This window comes from Solanum tuberosum, unplaced genomic scaffold, assembly GCF_000226075.1.
Source record: "Solanum tuberosum cultivar DM 1-3 516 R44 unplaced genomic scaffold, SolTub_3.0 scf00425, whole genome shotgun sequence".
In the NCBI taxonomy this organism is placed as follows: domain Eukaryota; kingdom Viridiplantae; phylum Streptophyta; class Magnoliopsida; order Solanales; family Solanaceae; genus Solanum; species Solanum tuberosum.
In genome coordinates, this window is record NW_006239347.1 from 233,953 (window position 1) to 242,395 (window position 8,443).

The 8,443-nt window shown below is 33.0% G+C and overlaps 2 pseudogenes; both read right to left on the reverse strand.

Annotated features, from left to right (window-relative positions):
* Nucleotides 1–1,168: 1,168 nt before the first annotated feature.
* LOC102597706 (gibberellin 20 oxidase 2-like) lies at nt 1,169–3,042 on the reverse strand (annotated as a pseudogene).
* A 2,190-nt stretch (nt 3,043–5,232) lies between these two features.
* On the reverse strand, nt 5,233–6,158 carry LOC102598024 (NADP-dependent alkenal double bond reductase P1-like; annotated as a pseudogene).
* Between the last annotated feature and the right edge of the window lie 2,285 nt (nt 6,159–8,443).

Below are 8,443 nucleotides of genomic sequence, written 5' to 3' on the forward strand. Positions count from 1 at the left end.
CCGGCTTATTATATTTACGATTTTAGTTGCAACCTTGTCGGTTTGCTAGTTCTTATTAGTTAAGTTGGTCTTTGCTGATCTATTTCATTATCTTTAATGTTGTTGTGACCTCGCCGGTCCAGTTATCTTGTTTTAGCAGCAGGTTATTGTGGAAACTTTTTTGGCCCTCATTGTTTTATTTCCTTTATGTTTTAGTTGGTTTGCTCGGCCAAGTGAGGCATCAGGTGCCTATTGCGCGTACCCTAAGTTTGAGCGTGACAAAAATAAACAAGGTGCTATGAGTCCTTGGATGGTAATCCGTTTGTAGATTATATCCAACATTTCTGGATTAAATTCAATGCCTAGAAATCTTACCTTGTTAACAATGTCAAATAATATGTCCAAGTATTCTTTGATTGTATCAGAGTGTTTCATTTTCTTCAACTTGAATTCTTCAACCTCTAGCATATTCTTTCTTTAGATAATTCCAAATTCTTTGGCTAATGGGAGAGACATGATTACTATGAAAATAGTGGTTGAAACAACAACAAACAGAGTTACTTTTGACAAACAGTTACTTTTACCTTGGACTTCAGGGTTTTCTTTTTCTTGTGACTCTTAATTTAAGCTATGGTGAGATTCACCATCGAAAACAAGAAAAGTCATTTATGAAAACTATTTTTGAAATCCATCTCTTCATTCACAAGTCCCTCAAGAAAAATGGCTTTAGATCCCAATTGTTGGTTTTTGAAAGAAAAGAAATGCAGGAAAACAACAAATGAAGAAAAGTTGAAGAATAAAATTTTATTGCACTAGAGAATGTCATACTATTGAGTATTGACTAAAAAAGACATGTATTTAAAGACTAAAAATCTAACTGAAAAATAGATAACTATGTCCTATAATTTAGATTCCATCTACTACATAACAAATAATAGAAATCGAGAATGTCATACTATTGAGTATTGACTAACAAAAGACATATATTTAAAGACTTTTTATCCAACTAAAAAATAGATAACTAACGTCCTATATTTCAGATTCCATCAACTTCATAAGAAACAATAGAAATCAGGTCTAAACTTAATAAAATTATTGCAGTAAGAAGATCTGTTGTTCTAAGCCAAATATTCAACATATATAAAGAAAATTCCAAGATCTTCAATTTTGAACCTCATATGTATAGCTCTTAAGGTTTTGCACTATTGTGTTGAAGCCAATTTGAGAAAGCTTGAAGCGTGTTCGTATCAGCTGGGTGATGCTTCTATGTAAACTGAAGGAGGGTAGGCCATGTGAAGTCGGGATAAATTCGAGGGTTATTGGAGTCCACCAATTCAGTTGGTGACCTCACCACCTTATCTTTGTTTGGACAAAGAAAGAAAACAAGTGATTTCCTAGGACTATAGTTGTTTACCACTGCTCTATGGAAGCAACTTTTGAATATTCCATTTGATAGCGCCTACCAAAAGGCAAACACCAAATTTGTTATAACCCCACTTGATCAATTATGCGAAAGACATCATATTCATGTTGTACATATGTCCTAAGCCCTCATCATGTTTACCATTGCATATTATGTCAAAATCTCCTATATTATTTGTCTAATAAATATATATTGCTTGTCTAATTGTCTCTATTTATATGCAGTACATTAGATTATTATATAATTCTAACATGTAAATTTGCTTACCATAAATGTGTCACCTATGTTAACCACAAAGGCATTGGAATTTGGATTGATGGAATGCCATTCGTTATCCACAAAAACTTAGAAGTCCGCTAACACAATCTTGATGGAGAATGGTTAAAGATGTTGGATCATAATGAGGCCATGTTCCTAAGGTGAGCTCTGGATTCTGACATGGCGGATAGTAGTTGATTCTCATTATGGATTCATTGTCTTTGAAATAATCTTTAAAGTGGTTCTTTTGTACGCCTAGACTCATTCCTAAGAGCTCCATGATACTAAGAGAAAGTGTGCTCATGGAATTGCAATATTCTTGATAAACATTCCTGTGTAATTAAAGGGGAAAAGGTTAATTTATTTACAAAACCGAAAAAAATAGAAAAATAGATACTCCTTTGATTTCAATTTGGACTAGAATGCCCAACTTTGTGGTTTTAAATATGTCATGTGATAAGTTGAAATTATAGAGTTTCAAAAATAAAGAAGAAAAAAATAACAATTTTTAGAAACCGACTAAAAAAAAAGTAATGCTCTCTCCGTTCCTTTTTATTTGTCATACAGATTAAAAATATTTGTTCCAAAATAGTTGTAATTTATAATATAAAGAGAGAATTAATGATTCTTTTCAAACTTTGTCCTTAACATTAATTATTCTAGAATTAAGAGGCACATATGTAGATAAAGATCAAACATATAATAAGGGATATATTGGTCTAATAACACTCCTTATTAATTTTTTCTTAAGGGTTGTGCCAAACCTTATCATGACAATTAGAAAAAGAAGAGAGGGAGTATAAGAAAAAAAAAAGAAACATAACAGAGGTATAAGAATTTTTTTTGAAACATAGCAGAGGCAGTTAGTTGTCCTTACCCAAGATTGTTAAAACTTTCACCCATTGTCCCTTGGAAATACTCTTCAACTATATGTGATGAGTCTTCTTTAGCAGAGTATTGAAAAGAGAGTGTCTCTTTCCAAGGCAACTTTGACAAAAACGTTCCAGTAAAGCTGCTAGCATAGCCACAATGCACACCAATTTTTCTCTCAGCTTTTTGCTTTTCAGAGAGAGGCAAGTTAAAAAACATGTCCATATTACGATGGGCGTTGGAGATGAGATTAGCAATCAAACTCCCGTGGGTTTCACTACAAGGAAGAAACCGTGACTCCTGCACGCTTCTCCAACAAGCCTAGATGCTTGTTGTGCCGTGGCAGGATCACCAGAAAAGAAACCCCCTAAGTCGATAAGGGGAACCGAAAGTTCTTGTGCTATAGCACAATCCTTCTCGTCGTGTTTCATTTGGGATCCATAAAAAATTAATGGATTTTTCTCATCTACCATAGATAATTTATCATTTGTGATTATACTATCTTTGGCCATTGAATGGAAGGGTTTGTTTTTTCTCTCTTGATCAATGAGTCACAAGTGAATATGAAGTAGTAAGAGTGAATTGTCAGGAGCCAAAGTGAAGCATTATATAGGGTTTAATGATGCTTACATTTGGGTAGAAGTCCACATGTTGTTTGTTTTTTCTATTGTTTATCTGAGAGTTTATTACTGTATTAAAGATATGTTTGACCATAAGTTTTGAAAATAATTATTACTAAAGATATGTTTGACCATATATTTAGAAACTTTATCACTGTATTAAAGATATGTTTACCATAAATTTTGAAAATTTATTATTAAAGATATATTTGACCATTAATTTAGAAAATTTATTACTATATTAAAAGATATGTTTGACCATAAATTTTTAAAATTTATCATTAAAGATATGTTTGACCATAAATTTAGAAAATTTATTACTGTATTAAAGATATGTTTACCATATATTTTGAAAATTTATTATTAAAGATATATTTGACCATTGATTTAGAAAATAAAGATATGTTTGACCATAGATTTAGAAAATTTATTATTGTATTAAAGATATGTTTGACCATAGTTATTAAAAATTTATTATTAAAGATAAGTTTGATCATAGACTTTGAAAATTTGTCTTCAAAAAATTTCCAAGTAATAGTTTGCTGAGAAGGGCTTAATAATGCTTTAAATTGGGGTATAGGTCTATTACAAAATATACATAGACATATCTACCCATATTATTCATAGAATAATTATAGATAGAGATATTTAAGGATTTTTTCTAATTTAATTTCCTTAGATAGATATCCTTATACACCTACAAATAACTCTTATTCTTAAAATAGTACTACAAGGAAATAGATCCATTGACTCTTTGCATTTTATATGGTACTCCCTCTGTCTAAAATACTTGTCAACTATTGAATTTACACATTTATTAAGAAACTATAAATAGAAGGGTAATTTTACTATATCACCCTTTGAATATTATAAATACAATGTTTTGAAAAATGTAAAAGAGAAATGAATATAATTAATGATAAGAGTAAATTATGAACTAAGTGTAAAATTATCCATTGATTTCACAAAGTGAACATGTATTGTTGGACATTTCAAAATAGTATAGTGGACAACTATTGTTGGATAGATGTAGTATCACTTATCAGAGCTAGGTCCATCACCATTTGGGCTCCTGTTCCACGGTCTAATTGGGCGTGGGCGTGAAGAGGGGTGTTAGAGTGGTTAAAGTCCCACATTGAATGGGAATTGGCTAGTAGTCTCTTCATATGGACTTTGACATTCTTCTTCTCATGAGCTAGCTTATGGGGTTGAGTTATTCCCACTAGCATTAGTTGGTCAGGGTCAACGTGTATTTTCGAAATGAGCAAGTTTCCTTTATTCGCAAAACTTATATGTCATTCAGAAGTTATTGATACTTGATGTAATGACGGAGGCTGCACAGGAGCTTTAAACAATGGTCCAATGCCATGGTATCATCTATGGACGATCAAGCATGGTTCATGCCATAGGACTTGATTTCTACTCATCCCACCTCTGTGGCGGCTGGGAACTTCATAATGCTGAATCTGATACCGATTTGGAGTTTTACATTGTAAGTTGAATGAGCTAAATGTCCCATCTATGACTTCACCGCGATCCTGTTCTGTTTGTTTGATGCATGCCTATTACTCTGTACATTGTTAGCTCACTATATCATAGACACCGGTAGCACCTTCCTTACTTATTAATGATTACACTTTGCTTAGCTTGTTCGGATAAACTCTTCTTTTTGCTTAATGTCTTTGGGTATATGCTGCAACTGATATATCCTACGTGTGGTTGCAGCATATACCCATGGCTCATTTATTTTCTGGTCTTTTAATCTTTATTTTCCAGTTTTTGTATTCTCGTATAATATGATGTTTGAGTTTTCTTCTCTGGTTTACATAGCTAACCTCACTACTACTAATTTTTCAGCTGGCTATGACTTGCCTCCAACTCTATGTCGAGATGGCACTGCAGACTTCTCGAGCACTTGAATCACCAGAAATCTTACACCTACCGAATAAGAGCATCAAAATGGATTACAACTTGAAAGAATCACATATAAGATATTGTTTGCTAATATGACGGAAGTAAGTAAGTTCTTGACTTATTAATTCATGAATAAATATGCCAACAATCATGAATCTTCATATTTTTTCACTCAACTGCAACTTTGACAATCTTTTTGCCTATATTTTCGCCATTGAATAGTCCAATAAAAGCAGAGGGAATGCTTTCAACGCCTCGTGAGACATCTTCAATGGTCTTGAGTTTTCCGCCTAGGAGGTACTCAACTGTTTTTGACAAGAATTCAGCATCACATTCATGAGATAAACTGCTAGGAATCCGTGATTGGTAATCCTTTTGTAGACTATATCCAACATCTCCGGAGCAGCTCGTGTGCTAGCATTCGTGTACTCAGAAATAATCCCACAAACAGCTACTCTGCCGAATGAGTTCATGTTTGCCACTGTTACTGCTAACATCCTTCCTCCCACGTTGTTGAATTAGACATCAATCCCTTAAGGGAAACACCTTTTTAGAGCTGATTTAAGGTCAATTTGTTGTTTATAATTAAATGCATCGTCGTATCCAAGTATCTCCTTAAGAAAATTTACTTTTTCTTGACTACCAGCATAGCCAACAACATAACATCCATGTAATTTAGCATACTGTCCTGCTAAATGCCCTATCGAATCTGAAGCAGCAGACACGAAAACTTTCTCCCCTAGCTTCGATTTACACACTTCGACGAATTCACCATAGGCAGTTGGTCCTCTAAATTCAAAAACTCTGACATGATAAGACAATGGAAAGCCCATATTAGGATCCATCTTATTCAACAATGACCCTTCCTTTATTATACTATACTCTCCGCAGGTAAGTAGCCTTGCTACGAAATCACCTTTTTTGAACTCAGGTCGATGAGAGAACAACACGCTTCCTACACCATAACTGTCAATGGACTCACCAAGAGTAATGGCAGTTGCAAAACTTATGGCTCCTTGTGACGAACTTTGGATCTTCATTCGATTTATCTGATACGGATCGATTGACACATGATAACCAGGTTTTGGGGGCATTTTTATGAAATTGGCTAGGTTTTCTACTCTTATGCTATTATTCTTTTAGTTTATGCAATTCTTTAATATTACTGGGTTTGAGGTTGACTTGTCTTGGTGGAATAGATGAGTACTATCACGTCCATTTCAAGGTCGTGACATTCTCTCTCCTTTCCGTATAACAATAAATTTTTTATTGTAAGTATACTTTCTCTACTCTTATTTTAATTATATGTTTTAATATTTTGAAGTTGAAAGTTTTGTTCTTCCGTTGTTCTTTCTCTTCACTTCTAAATTTCTTTTAAGTACTATTCATATTTTTAGTTTTAACATTTAATGTTAATGTTTCTATCACATTCTGATCATTAATGTCTATGGAATAATTGGGATAACAATTAAAGTATATGGATAATAGTTGTAGCATTTACTACTTTTTGCCTATCCTTGCAGATTCAACATATTTTTGTTGCCGGTTTCATCATTATATGAGGAATCAGTATCTAATAACTCCAATAATTGTTTTGATTTGTATCAGTATTGAGATTTAATAAGGCTTCTTCGAGCCTTCTTTTAAATTTTTTTTTGGAGAGCTTGGAATCCTTCTGTGAATTTGGTATTAACTTATCATTGCGGACTGCTGGCGCCTATCCTTTAATTCTAATAGTCTTGCTTAGATACTTGATTCTTTCAAATTCATGAATGTCGAAGAACCAACTAATAATATAAGAAATCCTTTTGGAAATAAAAAAGTTGCATAATTTAATATCTTCTTATAAGGTAGAGATATTATGCTCCACCTGAAATTTATTAAACTAGGGTCTACACGATTATTCTCAACAATAGAGAAAAACTTAAAATAAATTGTAAATTTTGGAAAGCACACATACGCAATGATGAAATTGATTTTATTAATGATTTTATGATAACTAAGGATATAAATGATATAATATTAGGTATTAGTTTCATCACCCAAAGAAAACCCTATACTACCAAATTAGACGACATCAATACCATTATTTAACGAAAGAATCTTATGTTCCCCTACCTAAACAATATGTAAAAAGATGAAAATAAATACATAAAAGATGAAACTATCTTTAGGATAATTTTACTTTCATAACAAAAAAATTATTTAATAAAAACTATTCAGTATTCTACCTAGAATTTGCTTAGCCTTCTTTGTCATAGCTCTAGGTGTTACCAAATTTCAAAATAATTTCATAAACAATGACTACGACGCAACACAATATATGTTTTACAAGGGATTCATCTAAAAGAATATATTTTCCAGATGGAAAACCTTATTATCCAGCTTTACTTTTCAAATAAAGGGAGGAAATAATTCCCTCTGAAAATTTTGACAAAAGATTTTTCAGGGAAATAATGAGACTAGGGACACTAGTAGCTGCACCAAGCCTAACATACATAAAATTGTACCAGGTTCCTTATAATCATACCAATTATATGTTTGGGGTCGATGAGCTTTCGATAGGAGAATGGGGTATGTGGATTATGTATAAACCATTCAAAGGGGATTAAAATTCTTTTAATCGTGAACTTTGAGTATTGTATACTATATAGATAATTTTTCTCAATTATATGCTCATTTTTTACTAAATCGATATCCTTTAAGATAAATTCATAATACCTCTATGTTTTAAGGGGATCGACTGTCATGACCCAAAGTACACCCTATGTGTGACATGGCGCAAAGACCCCGACAGGCCCTACACAAGCTACTTGACATAATAACATATACACATAGTAATTGATAAAATTAAAGCATTTTATATCAAATAAAGAGTTTGACATTTTAAAGCGGAAGTCTAACATAGTCTTGACAAGCCTTTTTACAACATCAAAGAAGTTGTCGGGATGTAACCCGTATACCACGTACAATATCCAAAAATAAATGACATAAGAAAGCAATAAAGGTGACATGGTCCTCCGAGTATGACGACTCACCAAGTCTTCAAATCTCTAGAGTGATCATGTAGCCACGAATGGAGGGAGAGGAGTCATCAAGCCCTACATTGGTGAAATAATTTAGGCACAAATATGCATTAGTACATGTAATGTATTATGTATGAGGGATATGCTTTAAAATGTAAAACATGAACATAATACCCTAGAGTTGGCAAGCCGCCAACTCCACTTTCTCAACCGTAGACAATACCATGATACCTACTATCTTGTAAACCTCATCAATAAACTCTTTAGGATCCTCATCAAGCTTAGAACCATGGAATTTCAGAGGATTCATCCTAGTGAAGTCCCTTATCCTTGCCGCTGCCGTACTGACATTT